Source organism: Malaclemys terrapin, chromosome 17, assembly GCF_027887155.1.
Source record: "Malaclemys terrapin pileata isolate rMalTer1 chromosome 17, rMalTer1.hap1, whole genome shotgun sequence".
NCBI lineage: Eukaryota > Metazoa > Chordata > Testudines > Emydidae > Malaclemys > Malaclemys terrapin.
In genome coordinates this window covers 15,262,548-15,277,768 of record NC_071521.1, presented here as the reverse complement: position 1 = coordinate 15,277,768, position 15,221 = coordinate 15,262,548, and the positions used below count along the sequence as shown (strand labels likewise).

The window sequence follows — 15,221 nt, the reverse complement described above, 5'->3', positions numbered from 1 at the left end:
GTTTGATGTGAAGCAAAGAGGGTCAGTGCCTCCCTGCTTTCAGCAATCAGACATCGCTGAGTTAAACAGTATTCCAAATGGAGGGCTGGACACCTATGGATAAGACTAGCGTAGGGGTAAGAATAGCATTTACAGGCGGTACCCACCCTTCAGTGGGCTAAGCCTCCCTCGCTATGCCTGATCCACACAGCGCATGAGCCTGCTATGGTTAGGGTGACCAGATGTCCCAATTTTATAGGGGCAGTCCCAATTTTGGGGTCTTTTTCTTATATAGGCTTCTATTACCCCCTACCCCCGTCCTGATTTTTCACACTTGCTGTCTGGTCACCCTACCTATGGTTCCCAGCGAGGAGAGTTAGGCATCTAAATATATTTAAGGACCTGGGCCTTAATCCTTTAGCAACAGCACAAGCTCTTAGCTCTGGAGTGCCAGGGTTTGGTCTCCAGTGATGACCAAGATGGAGAGTCATTTCACAGTAACAATCCCTCGCCTAAATGTTTAAGGGCCATCAAGCCTCATGCTTCAGGGCATGAGCTGATCAGCAGCCAGGGTGAGGAATGAATCCCTCCCTTGTCCCTTTCGTATATTTCAGTTAGGCTCAATAGAGTGGTATACGACCAAGAAGTTATGCTTTCCTCTAAGGCGCCGTCAGTCTTTAAACATCCCAGTCACCGAGACAAGGGGCAAATTTCTGATTTCATTTGTAGGGGGGTGTCACTGAAGCCTATGGAGTTACTCCCGCTTTACCATCCATGTGATTGAAATCTGAATCTGCCCCCACCCAGTCTGCAGTTACTACATTTGTACCAGTCCTTCAAGAAAAACAATGCAGAATTGCATAGATTCCCATTTTTGCCATCCCTGTCTGTAAATCCTCACTCCCTTCCGCCCTCTGCCTCCATCATCTGCAAACAAGCTTCCTGGAATGCAGGTAGAGGCCAATCTACCCAATGATTACTTTCTTGCCTGAATCTCTCCTATTAATTTTGCATGAGGAAAGCTTTTCCCGTTCACACCTCCCCTCCACCCTCCCCTTTCCATGAAAGCCTCTATAAACACAGTAATCATTCAAACCTACATAATACCTTATCGTTGGTTTTGCACCTGCCCATCGCATCTCCCCCTTATTTCCTATCCTATAAGCTGAGTAGTCACTCACCCCTAAACAGCAGCTTATCTCAGCATTTACATGTGCCTTGCCAATGAACTCCATGTCCTACCTGTCAGATCCCCCAGATCGCACGTCTCCTGTCGGCTGATTATTCCATCTAGCGCTCACGCGTTCTTTGCAGCTGCTTCCCTTTCATCCTTTCCACCTGCTCTGAAAAGTTACCCTGCCATCTTCCCTGGCTCCCTCACTGCTGTCGCTGTCTCTACAGCTGATTGCATGTCTATGTATCTTTTTTATACACCTGATGCTTGGTGCCACCTTTGCAGTGTAATCATCCACACTTGCCTTAAAAGAGTTGCAATGACAAAGGCAGAATCGCTATATATAGAGGCATCTGTAAGTAGTGGTGGGCCCAATCCAAAATCCCAGATCCAAAGGGTCCCCTGAATTTCAGCTCTGAGGAGAGGAAGGAGACTCTACACTGAGAGTCTGGAGATCTGGCTCTGCCACTGACTCCCTCTGTGACCTTTGGCAAGTCCCATAGAGCTCACTCTTTTAGAGATCTCCGGGACAGACTTTCAAGAACTGTGTCATTCCCACATTGACACCCCAATGCGCTGAAGACTCTTTAGAAAACCTGTCTGTCCCATGCAGCCAGATCCAATGCCCATTCAAGTGAGTGGAAAGACTTTTAGTGAACTTTAAAGGGAGTTTGATCGAGCCCTTGAGCTCTCTCTCACGTCCGTCCCTCATTTGTAAAAGAAGGGTGGTGGCAGACCCTTTCCCCCATTCTTGGCCTGTCTTGTCTGTTTAGGTTGTAACCTCTTCCTGGCAGGGGCTGTATGTTTCTATGTGTATGTACTGTGTCCAGCAGCATGTGTATGTACCGTGCCGGCACTTGAGGCCCTTACCATGATAATAATAATAATAATGATACCGTGGATTTGAGATTTGCAGCTCAGGTTCATTACAGCTACTTAGGAGCTCCCATTTTAGGACCTGCTCCAATCCCTATTGAAGTCAATGAGCGTGTCTCACATAGTAACATGGGAGCGGTCACATCAGATCAGACTGCTGGTCCATGTGGCCTGGTATCCTGCCTGTTTCAGTGGCTGAAACCTTCCTATAATGCCCAGAGCATGACCCTTTACTCAGAGATGTCAATTCCTAATCTCCCTTTGACTTCAATGGGAGCAGTCTCAAGTCCCTTACCAGTTGTGGAATGCTCTGTTCAGGGAGAGAAATTCCTTCCTAACCCCAGAAGATGATCAGTTCATGCTCTGAAAAATGAGATTTGATTCTCATTCTCTTCAATAGCGGAGTTGCAAATGCTATTCATTGCCACAACCCAACCTTTACATTTCAAATCCAGCCACGCACAATGACCCCCTGCAGCAGAGCATTATTTAGCTTGACTATTCACCGAAAAAAATATATTCTCTTTTCATTTGTTTTAAATGTTGTGCTCTTTGATATATGTCCCCTAATTCTTGTCGCATCACAGAGTACAAATATTTCTGATTGCTTTCTACTGTATCCTTCAAATAACTGTATATCATGTACCTCAATGCCATTCTTTTTCCAGACTAAATAACCCATTCTTTTCAGTCTCTTTCCTTTTTAATTGGTTAATATTTGTAAAGCAGTTTGAAAATGCATTAGTATCATTCAGTTATAATGTATTTTCTGTTATTTTCTATCCTTCCTTTTAATGCCTCAAGTATCCTCCTATAAGCTGCCATTCATCTCCACTGATTCTATCAGTGAGGATGCGTAGGTCTTTATAATGCCATGGGGAATTTCCTTTCCCCCTTCCTGACCGGGATTTTGGAACAACCAAAGAAACTGAACTCAACTCCAGTGGATCTTACACAGGGTTCACATGGAACCTAGTACATGCTAGGGCATGGGGACTTTCTTTGGGCCTTGACCCTGCAGTCAGCGCCTCGTGAAGTCTATTGGGCTCTGCATAGGGGTGAAGGGTCTGCCTGCATGGATCTGTCTGCAGGACTGCACCTTGAGTGAGCCCAGGGGTCCCAGTTCAAGAAAGCTCTGAAGCACCTATTCAAGTCAGTGGGACTTAAGTACATCACTAAAGGTGAGCTTTGATGCATGGGGACAGATTCAAGCAGCTGCATAAGCACTTTGCCGAATCAGGGTCTATCTGAATACCCGTGCAGTGAGCACTACTTATCATTATGTACCTTACTATGCAGTTTCAGTGCCTTAATTTAAGGGGCTCCCTTTAAGCTAGGACATAAATCTTTTTTCCTCAGAGGATCCTGCAAGCTAAGGTTATTTTCCCCCAAATCCATTAACTTTATATTCCTCCAAGTAAAATGTCATATTAAGCCTTTGGTTTGATCAGATTCTTCTTAAATTGCCCCGCAACCTCCTTGCTTTTAACTAGCCTTTTCCATCGTCACCCACTTGCTACTCACGTCCTCCTCCAAATCACAAACAAAAGTATTGAGCAATGCTGATCCAATATCGACCAATGGGTTTCCCCATTATTAACTTCCATCCCTCTGAGCAGCAATTATTCATGATGATTCCTTAATTCATAGTACTTGGCTACCTTTTAATTCACAGGAGGGATTAACTTCTCTAAAGAGGGACCTTTTTCAAAAGACATGTGAGACTGAGAGAAAATCAGATAAATTATAATCACCAGGTCCCTTTTTATTCTCTATTTTATGGACATTGTCAAAATTTTCTAAAAGGGTCGAAAGGCACCATTTCCCCTTTAACAAGAGGTGCTAGTTAGACCCAAACCCTTATGACTTATCCAAGTGTTGGGTTATTTTCTCCTTAAAAATATCCTCAGTTGGTTTGCCTGGAACTTGGGTGTAACTCATCACTCTATAATTTCCTAGACTGTCTTTAGGAAGATGCATACCCAGGGCCACATGTTATCGCGGTTTCTGTGCATAGAAACAGTGAAGCCAACGGGAGATATATATATATATATATATACATATCCTGCCTCTGATTTGCTTAAACAAATATATATATATTTTTAGTTTAAGCAAATCAGAGGCAGGATATGACTCCATGCCAGCAGCTCCAGGAACAGCTGTGCTCTGAAAGATACATTATACACACTCGGCAGCATTGCTGTGATTTCATATTTTATTTCTTTTTACAATTTTACCATGATCACTATCCAATTGTTGCAAGCTACTGCCCTTCATTGTCTCAGGGTGCTTCATGTAAACTTCAGCCTCTGCTAGTGTTACCCCACAATTGCCAGCAAAAAAGTGCCCCCCCTCGATATTTACAAGTCTCTCACAGTACAGACTGATGCAAAGAATCAATGGAATTTCTACACAACTTCAGCACCTCTTTCTACATTCCACATAAGGATCTCACTTGCTTCTGATGTTTCACTTATTTTCTCACCGTGTTTACATGCTCTAAAGAGAAGTAATGTGTTGATAATGATGTTGCAATTCCGGCACTCACAGCCTTCCCACTGCCATTTCCACTAATCGCAACTGTCTCATGGTGGCATCATTCACACCTGCTTCTTCCAGTGTCCATACCTGCCCTGCAGTCTCAAGACTCAACCTGCATCGCAATTCATCTCTTTGCCTACTTCTTTGACTAGTTTCCATTCCTTACCCCTGACTCTGAACTACTCTACGAGCTGTCTTGGTTTGTTCTTCTGTCCCTCCGCAAGCGTGATTGAAGCGCATGGGCTGCACTTGTAATGACAGCACATTTAGGGCAAGGTTTTTAAAACCCAGCCTCCCCACCATGGTTAGCCCTTCCCACCCCACCCCCCCGTGTGCAGGGACAAACGGCTGCAGACGTCAGTACCTGCTGTCAGTGGTATGTCTATCAACCTCACACGTGGTCCCAGTGGGGGTCCGTAGACATCTCAATGACATCACTTGGGCTCACACATAACTGCACCCAGAATCATTAAGGTCCTACAGAATTGCAGACTCCAGAAGGGGGGAGGGGTCAGAGTGATACTCAGTCCAAGTCAAACCTAAGGGACAGATCGTGAGCTGGCGTACATTGGCAACACTCCCCTGGCTGGGCCAGCACTCGAGGTTTTGTCATCCAGGGAGCAAAAAGAGTTTTCAGCACCCCACCCCCACCCAGCCAAAAGATGCAATAAATCAATAGAACTGACCTGTCAGGCATAACCCTCACTCCAGCCAAAAAAGGGGATTTCCTGAGTGGCCATCCTAAGGGCCTGTCCAGTGGCTCCATTGACACCAACTGAGATTCTAGCCCCTTTCTGAATATTCTCTATGCTACACCCATTAGCTGTACTGGGCCTAGTTCTAAAAGTGCAACCAATACTAATACTTTTCAGGCCTACAAGGCTTCCGCTTGTACTAGTTCAGATGACACAGCATGCAAAAGGGGACACGCTGTCCTCCGAACCACACCGAACACGTCACACGCTCCAAGGGACAGCATCCAATGTTGTTACCTGATGGCCAGTGCTGCTCTTACTCGGCCTGATTTCAAAGTGGAGTTGGCAGAGTGCTGATAAGATCAGCTGGTTTTATGCGAGCTGCATGACATGCCAGGCTCTCTGCAAAGCATGACTGCTAGAGACTAAGCATCCCAGCTGGAGAGTGCAGGTCAGCATGCGAGTATGAACAATGTCATGAAGTCTTTCTCCGTTCAGATATTATGTTTCACTTTTAAACAAAGAGAGCCAGATGAAATTGCTCTCTTCTATTTCTAGAGTTTCGTTTATGCACCAAACCGTCTTTTACTTCTGCTCTCGGGCTGTTGGGTAGCTGGTAAACAGCTGCTACATTTCACTCCAGGTTGGCTTCACAATAATCCAGGGATGGGTGACGTGATTTGTAGAGCGACCCTTTGAGATGAAAGGTACTGCATCAATATACGAGGGTCACTATTAGCGTTAGTGCCTCAGTAACCAGTGTCCAGCACTACAGCCTGTCCAGACAAGAGCACCCAGCCTTTGCCTAGCAGTCGGAAGCAGTAATAGGCCTCTTAATGTCTGGGCTTCCGTACCCTGTCAAGGATTTATCTCACCAGTATAAACAATATGTTTACACGTCTGAACAAGAGCACACAGCATGAACCCCAACTAACCAGTCACTGTCTGGACACCAGCAGTCAGAGCTGAAGCCAGCACCCACTGCTGCTCCCATTACTGTCATAGGGTCACATCCAGCAGCTCTTAAATTAGTAGTTTCTTTGAAGTCAATGGAACCAACCCTAGGAATAAGAGTTGAAGTACCGGGGCCTTAGAATCAACACCTGCCAGGGCTCCATTTTGCGTGCTATCAGACTGGAACAGTGCTCTTGTCAACATCGCCCAATCAACATAGTTGTGCTGTAGACACTGACCTGGCATCATTTTTCTCAGAAGGGTCAGAGGTCCAGACCCCTCAATAACATTGTTCCACATCTAAGCCCCATCGCCTGCCCACTACACCTGATAGACAACACTAAGTTCTGCCTACGGCACATGCTCCATTTGAACAAATAAAAAAGGACCCCTCCCTCCTTTGGTTCTGCTTCGTGAGATTTCTGCTCCATCGCTTGCTTCATCAGTGCACGAAAAGCTGTTTGTTGCAAAGGGAAGGTGCAAAGGGGTAGATATGTTGTATCTACCCTCCACGCAAGTAGCACGGAGACCCCAGTCTGTAGCCCCAGTCACTGTTCACAGAAACATGTCACAGATGATTCCGTCCTTGCATAGGCTCTGATCCAGTGCCCACTGAAGTCAATGGGAGTCCTTCCCCTGACTTCAGTGGGCAGTGAATCAGGCCCTTCTTTCTTTCTTTTTTCTAAGTATATTGACTCTCTTCCCTGATTAAAAGGGAAGAGCCCGGATTGTCATGTCACCGACTGTTTCTCTCTCTCATATACCAAACTGAAGTCGTCAGATTAACTCACTCTAACCCTGCCCACAAGGGCAAAACATAAACTAGATTCAATCTCAGCAGGGAAACCCAAGGGTCCCCACCACCAAAGTTACAACCTGCAGCCGTGCCAGACGGAGCTGCGTTCTTCTCAGATCTCATAAACAAAGCAATGCTGGGCCCATAAATAGCCACACTGGAGACCTCCACAGAAAACTCAGGACACTGCAGGAAGTGGCAAGTGTGACTCAGTAGGACGTGCCCTTTTCTCTGAGTCAACTCTGAACCAATCAGAGCATTGATATGGTGCTCACGGGAGAAGCCATCTTTCAGATGATTAAAAAAAAACAGTGGACCAGATTGTGCCCCATGAACCACTCCTGGACAGGACCTTCCATACCATGATCTTCCCCCCTCCAAAGAGAAAGCCAGCTCAACATCTGAATACCCGGGAGCCTCTGCATGGTCTGGGATGATCTGACACAAGGTCCTTACTGCTTAATCTAATTAAGATCCCACCCCTATTTTGTAAGAGTAGAGCTGTTAAGCAAGCCCCAGTGTCCTGGCCATGCCCAACTATGGGTGATTATATTCCATATCCCTAAATTCATCCCTTTCAATGTGAGAAGCTATTTTTTTTTCACTCCCCCTCTTAAAAGCTGTAGTGTTTCTGGCCCAGATTGGCTGTTGGCCTCCATCCCAGAAGTGGCTGCATTTCAGCACTGGGTAAGGGATTCCTTTATGCACAGGGCCGGATCCTCATCATAACCCCATTGATTTCAGCTGAGGGCTGCTGATTTACACCAACAAAGGGTTTGGCCCAGAGCCTGTTAGTGCACCTGGGATCCTTTCAGCCTAAAGACAGTGTATATGTCATTATTTATTATTATTACCTGCTCTTATTATTAGGTACTGGCTGCAACTGTGTGAGGAGTGACAACTCGTGAACCGAGAAGGGCAGTTCACGCAGGTCTTTTGCGTGCATCCCACCAAACCTATTCTAGGCAAACACAGTACGTCTAACCTGACTGGGAACCTAGCTGCTATGGAGCCAGCTAATCTCCTGCCTTGCAAAGCATTCCCACCACAACTGAAATGGAGTCAGAGCGCCCCCTTCTGGGAGTCACAATTCCATCCTGTGACACTGATTCCCTGTGTAAATGAAGATACTAGTGCAGGGACTCGGAGCTAGCAAATATCAGTGTTACCAGAAAGGTTTTAAATTGTATATGCATTTGTTTCTCACATACACACAAACACACACAAAGGACATTAGATATCACACACATATGTTGCTGCATGCTTTTCCCCCCCTGAAAATTGTTCAGCTGCTCTAATGTCTCATCTAGGGACTTGCATTTGTTTACTTGTTGGGTTATTTATTTATTTACTCTCCCCCCCCCCCCCCCCCGTTCCTTCAGGGTTTCTTTTTAAAATTTTTTGCTGATATTTGACATAAATCTAGGAGTTTTGATTTTCTCAACCCCAAATCTGATTTTTCATGCCTTTGCATCCTATGTGACTATACGAGTGAACATGTCTGGGTCACATCTGGAAATCCAAACTGATGTCTCAGTACGGCAGAGAGAGACAACCACACACACAGTTTTTCTCTGAGCCAAATTCTTCAGAGCTTCCTCAAGCCATGTTCTCGGGGAAGGCAATGGGAGTTTTGACTGAGTGAATACAACAAGATTTGTGTTATAAAGATCATCTCAGTAATAACTCTCAATGGTCATGTTCAGTTCCACCTAACACTCACCAGAAGCAGAATGCCATCTCTGTTCTATTTGGCCCTACACATACTTCCAAGGTATTAAACATGGTGGGGGAGGCAGGCAGGAGGGGAGACCACGGATAAGTTCACAATCCCTCTTGGAACCAGCTTTTAGAAGTAGCAGTACCCTCTCAATGTGTCCCTGAAATCAGAAGTTTTACCAGGACAGTCAGCTGGCCTCATTAGATTCCTGCCCTTAGGGAGATTACACAATCTCCTAACTAGGCCCTTGAAAAAGAGAGGAGGGAGGAGGGGTGGTGGTGGTTAGTGCATCTTAAACTAGTGACATCATCTTCCCCTCAAGCACCATACCAGTGTGTTCATCCCTGAACCAGGGGGGCAGCAAAGCAAAGGACTCTTGGTGAGGGATTGTGCTGCAAGGACGGGAGTGTTTTGATCTGACCCCAATAGGTAGAACTAGAGTAAAGTGGGATCTTGGAAAACTGTGTGTGTCTTGTGGACATACACAGAGATATTCTCTCTCTCTTTCTCTCTCTCTCACTGTCACACACACACACATAGAGTGATATACACAACTATAACAGGACAGGTGTAATTTCTGCAAGCCATCCTGCCAGTCTCTAGCCCGAAGTCTGTAGGGTGCAGGATGGTTCCCTCTCCTGGGAAGCCTGTCTGCCTTCACTGGGGTGAAGTAATCACCGAGTCCCGGGGCCATGCAAAGAGCAGGAAAACACAACAAATCATGCAAAGCATTTTCTTCTGAGTGGCAATGGGCTGTGGAAGCAGACAACCCCCAAATCAATGCCTGGAAGATAATCCAAAGCAAAACACGTTGCTTTCAAAGTGCGTTGCTTACCTAGAGATGTGCAAAGAGTAGTGTGTGTTGGGGGGGGGGGACAGGACACACACCAAACCTGCCTGGAGATTTGATTTGCACTAACAGTGAGAATGGCAATGCAGTGACAGTGGTGTGTGTGTAGATAGGTGCGGGAGACCAAGAATGGGGGTGGGAGATTATGTTAGTTCAAGATTGTGTGTGTGTGTGTGTGTGTGTGTGTGAGAGAGAGAGAGAGAGAGAGAGAGAGAGACCAAGATTGTGTGCATGTGCATGGGGTGGGGAGTTGTGTGTGTCCAAGATGGTGTGTGGCTTGTGTACAAGTAAGAGGGAGGGAAAGAGACCAAGTTTTGTGAGGTGTGGTGGGGGTGAGAGAGAGAGAATCACTAGAGACTAGGATACATATTTAAAAAAAAAACCTGCACCTTTCTTGCACCAACATCTTGGTTATCTTCTCTCCACTTGCCAGCCCCCACCCCCACACACACACACACTTCTCTGCAACTCTCTCGAAAGCAGCTTAACTCCCATTAACGAATTATTATTATAAACCCAGATGGAAAGCCAGGCTAACACAAGCAATCTTACTGTCGTATCCAGAGCATCGACTCCAGATGCCAATCACAAGGCTACATTCATCCATGAAGCTCGTCAGCATTTTGTCTGCGGTTTGTTTTCCCCTCTCCAGGGCTCCTGCACCCTTTCCCCCCAGAATTGTATCGAGGGACACCTCCCACGCCCCCAGACTCCTCCTGGCACCTCCAAAAAATGGAATCTGTGCTGGACCTTTCGGCGATGATGATGTAATGGTGTGAAAGTGCTTTCTCACTTGACCTCCCCAAATCCCCTATGGACAGGGAAAAGCAAACTTATGCTCCTTTACCAGGCAGCATTGCAAGCAGCCTTCACAACGGAGCGGCTTATCAATACATAAAAAATCCCCAGCCCAGATCTGTGGTCCTCTCTCCCTGCACATACAGACGTCCCACCCCCACCCAACTCCCCTTCATTCCTTGCTGTATTTCAGTTTCTTCCCATTCCCATTCGGGGTAGAGGCAATCAACCCAGTGTGGGATTTAAAGCGACAGACTTCTCCCTTCTACGGGATTTGCTTGTCACTTGCACAAATGGAGCAGTGGATTAAGTGGAGATGACACCATCTCTTTGGGGACGTTTTCCCGGGATGTATCAATGTTCTGCCATCCAGATAGAGCTGTAGATTTTCACCCCCCACCTCCTGCTCTAGCCGAAGGCTGCACCCTTCCTCCTGTACATTTTAGAAATGTACCTTGCCCTAGCTACGTGATCCCATTGCATGAAGCAACTCCCACCCCCTATGCGTGCAAATGTCCTGACAGCCACAGGCGTGTTACACACACACACACACACACACACACACACACACACGAAGCTAATTAGGTTACAGGACTTCTGCATTGAAACAGCACATTAACTTCGTGCAAACCCAAGGGGGAGGGAGAAGGGGAAAGAGACTGCCAGGCAAAGTGTGTGTGTGTGTGTGTGTGTGTGTGTGTGTGTGTGTGTGTGTTTTCAACGGCTCTGACTTCGGGGGGGGGGGGATGGGATTCAATAGGACACCCTAGAAAATGACATTACAGTAAGAAGGGATCAGGACGAAGGCATGAAACGCAGTTCAAAAGCGGGGCACCAAGACAAGGAGCTGGGGGGATTCGATGCCGATGAAACGAAACCCTCCCCTTACCTGAGGTTACTGTTCCTCTTTGGCCGAGAGCTGATCGCCGGTGGGTTTTATTGGGCTCGACGGGAAGTGGTGGGATCGCTTCTGTGTCCAGCTGGCATACTGGGTGCTGTGCTGATGATGCAGGCGTGGGAATACTGGAGCTCTAGCAGTACTTTTCATGCTCAGACAGAAAATCCCTTCCCTTGATCCAGATCGCCGGCATTAAGGGCAGAGGCAAATCCTTTTTTCTCTCCCTCCTTCTCTCTTTCTTTTTCTTTCTTTCTTTTTTTTTCTGTTCCTTCCTCCTTTTTTTCTCCCCTCCCCTCTCCTCTGCCGATCAGTCTGTAGCCATCGGGGAAGGAGCAGCCGAGGCAGCGGGGAGAATGGAGAGGGGGCTGGAAATGAAAATGAAAAGGGCTTCAGGAGAGAAGCGAGGGGCGGGGCTTTCCCGGAGGGGCGGGACTTCGAGCAGCCTGGATAAAATGAATGGGGGAGAAACGGGGAGGAGCCTAAACCCGGAGATTTTATTCTAAAAAGTGTTTTGTACATCATGGGGGAGGGGGGCTGAGAAGGGGACACGAGAGGAGGGACTGGCTCGGAGGACCTGGGCAGACAGAGCCAGGGACGTGTAAAAGGCGCATCAGACTGGAGCTGGGGCAGAGGTTGTGGGGTGGGCCCATCGAGAAGCGCAGGGGGTCGCTATGCGGGCCAGGGCCAGGGCCAGCCGTGGGTGGGTCTGCAGAGTTCGCTTGCATTGAATTTGGGGGGGGACATGGGGGAGAGAAGGGAGCGGGGGGGGGTGGATTTCTAATGAAAGTTCCCTTCCCTGGTCATTGTATTGTATTTGATTGGATTGTATTGCGAGCTTATGCTTCGGGAAGGAGCTGAAGCGCAGAGCAGAGGGGCTGGGGACTGCGGGCGCTCACTGCACTGGTGATTTGGTTGGATTCACATGTAAAGTCCTTCTTGCAAACTCCTTTGGGGCAGGGAGAGGGCAGCCTGGTCCTGGGCACAACCTGAGAGGGGGGGGCGATTGCAGGGCAATGCCCCCAGAGTACTGCGTGGTGTGTGTATGTGTGTGTGTGTGTGTGTCCCTGCAGCGATTGCAGGCAGCTTGATGCTCGCTGCGTTCTCCTCCTTTCGGTGACTGGAAGGCAGCAGAGGGCCGGGGTGGGCGGCAGGGCTGGATCCCGGATCGGCAGGGCTGGCCGGGTGGCCAGCACGCCCCATATCCCCCGCTGGAGGCGAGGAGCCCCGGCCGGCTCCCCGGGGCGCTTTGCATCGCGGCGGAGACCCGGGGACACCGTTCAGCACCCAGGAGAGCTCCGCAGGGGGCACGTCCCCGCTGGTTCAGCCCTCCGGCGCCCAGAGCCCGGCTGGAGACCTTGGTCCGTTCCGCAGCCCGTCCTCGTCGTCCTCCTCCTCCTCCAGCATCCGTCTGAATCCGGCTTGCTTTCGGTGCCCCAGCCTCGGCGGCGGATGCTTCTCCAGCTCTGCCCTGCCTCCCCGGGCAGCGGGAGGCACTCGCAGCCTGCTGGGGATGGAGCTTGGCAGTGCTAGGAATAGGTCTGAAGCACCCAGCAGCGTCAGGAGGCAGAAGGGAGGAGACAGCCCGAGCTGCAACCCTGCTGCCTTCAGGCTCGTCTGCTTTCCTGGCCAATCTCCCAAGATGGGCTAAGGTCCAAAGGCTGGAGCTGGGGAGGGGGAAATCTCTCTCTCTCCCTTCCTGGGTCTCTGGACAGCAAAAGGCAACTGCAGTTGTGCAATTTATCCCCCTCTTCCCCCCGCCACCCGCAAAAAAAAAGACAGGCAAACGGGGGTCAGCCGTGAGGTCAGGGCGCTCTGGTTCCAAGGGAGGGCACCGCATACACATAGACTGAGCAGCGACGGCTGCCCAAGCTGTAACTAGCCATTAATAATCCCTGTCCCTGTGGAGGTTCAGACCCAGTGAATTGTTCCTCCAGCCACCAGCTCATCTTGCCGCGGCAGAGAGAGCAACAATCAGATGCCTCTGCTAGAGACACGGGGAAGGAAAGCAGTGGTGCTGTTATCCACCCCACGTCCTCCCCCAGCCTGCAAGGACAGACTGTCCTAGCCTTCACCCACTACCTCCCAAGGCTACAAAGCATTGTCTTAAGCTAAATCTGCTGCAAATCTTCCCTCAGCAGAATTAAAAGCTGTTTGGTTCAACTCCAGGCTGGCCTGATAGGTTTGAGGCTTAGCTTATCACAATTACACTGTGCCCAAGCGCCAGAGTTTTACTTTTCCCCGTGATTGTTTCACTGCAAGACAATTGTTCTCTAAACATCCCCTGCTTCTGCCACAGGGAGTGGCGCCACTCACGAAATGAGTCCCACTGGTTTCAATGGGACAACTGGCAGAGGTGAGTGACTACTCACAGGGCTGCAGGGCCAGGACCCTAAACAAGCTGCATGTCTACAAAGCAACTGTTTCAAAAATAAACGAAAGCGCCTGATGACATTATTACTATGTTCTTTGATTGTTCCTGTTGTCATCTACTTGCAATCTAAGGTGGCGCCTTCTGTTTTATACTTGGTTGTTTTAAATTAAGAGAGGGCCCCAAGCGCATCTCCCCACCACCAATAATCATTTAGGAGTTGCTGTTTCAGACAATGCAAGTATGATAGGTTGTATTACTCAAGTGTAGACTGTAATGGCCTTTGGCCTAGGAGGCACCTGCTGGGAAACACCTACTCAATATTCTCTGACCCTGTTGGCCTAGGAGGGTGAAAAAGCCGACGGACAATAGTGAAGTGAGCTGGAATGGGCTACCAGAATCTGAATCCCAAACATCCAAAGGTCTCACAGGCCCCAGATCACTCTACACCTCCACCCAGCACACCAGCATTACCATCCCTCGTCCAAAGGGGTAGAATAAATACACTCAGAATGACAATGCTGCATGAAATGCTAGTTACCATTGATACTCTAAGGGTAATGTAAGAGCCACACACAGGCAAATACAGAGAAGCAGTAGGATTTGCCCAGCCATCCTCTGCCACAAATAGCCTTCACCAAAACGTTGACCAAACCCCACCCCATCCCCGCAAAAAAGCCTCCACTGTGTCTGTATCACAAGAGGATTACCTGGTGCATTGGGTATTCAGCCTGTTCTCTTGCAGCTGTGTTGTGAGCAGTGAGCTTTGCCCATTTGAATGGACACTCCATGCATAGTCTACTGCTTTAATCTGCTGCTTTGGAAACCTAAGCAGGTTACCGCATATTTAGCTATGTGCCTGTTCTTATGTGTCGAAGATAAGGTTTCTGGATGTGGTTTTTCAAAGCAAAATTATTTTACTCCAGTAGCTTCTTCTTTTCAATGGTCTCTTCTCTTTAGTCTTGGATATTTCAGCTTCTTGCCTTCTCTGTGCAATGAATGAGGGCCAGATTCCCAGCCAACATAAAGCAGCCTACTTCCATTAGGCCCTGAATTTTCCACCTCAGACCTTATTTCTGAGGTCCCAAAATTTTTGGTCTGTCCAGTCTTCCCTTTTGGTGTCAGTGTCTGAAGAGTTGTATTTGGATGAGCTCCTAGCCTGATTTTAGGAATAATATTAAAATATGCACAACAGGGCATAGCAGAGGGCAAGTGAATAGTTCATAGATCTATTGCTTCTGTGGTGGAGAAAACCTATTGAAGGCACATCTCTCTCTCCCGATGGAGAAAATGGAAACCAGTCAATCAACAGGAGCACAATGGGTATATGAATGCACAATGCACACAATGTAACAGTTTTTTGTTCACAGGCAGCGAGCAAAAGAAAAATAATGGAACAAAATATACCATGTTCTTTGCATTAGAAGTTTATAAGAACACAGTATGAAACAGAGATGATCCATGCAGCAGAAAAAGCCTCCAGATTGTTCACAAAACAGCTGACGAAGGAAGATTGGCAGATGGGATTCCATTGTGTACTATAAGTTCCCTTTTAAAACTTGAAAGGAGCCA

At 48.0% G+C, this 15,221-nt stretch overlaps 1 protein-coding gene across 1 annotated transcript in view; it reads right to left on the bottom strand.

Moving 5' to 3' along the window:
- The window catches only part of BRINP1 (BMP/retinoic acid inducible neural specific 1), a 94,437-nt gene extending 82,791 nt beyond the window's left edge, over positions 1–11,646 (bottom strand). The window contains exon 1 of the mRNA XM_054007965.1: positions 11,273–11,646. The gene's annotated coding sequence lies outside the window, so the exon portion shown is untranslated. The remainder of the gene's footprint in view (positions 1–11,272) is intronic.
- Positions 11,647–15,221: the final 3,575 nt, after the last annotated feature.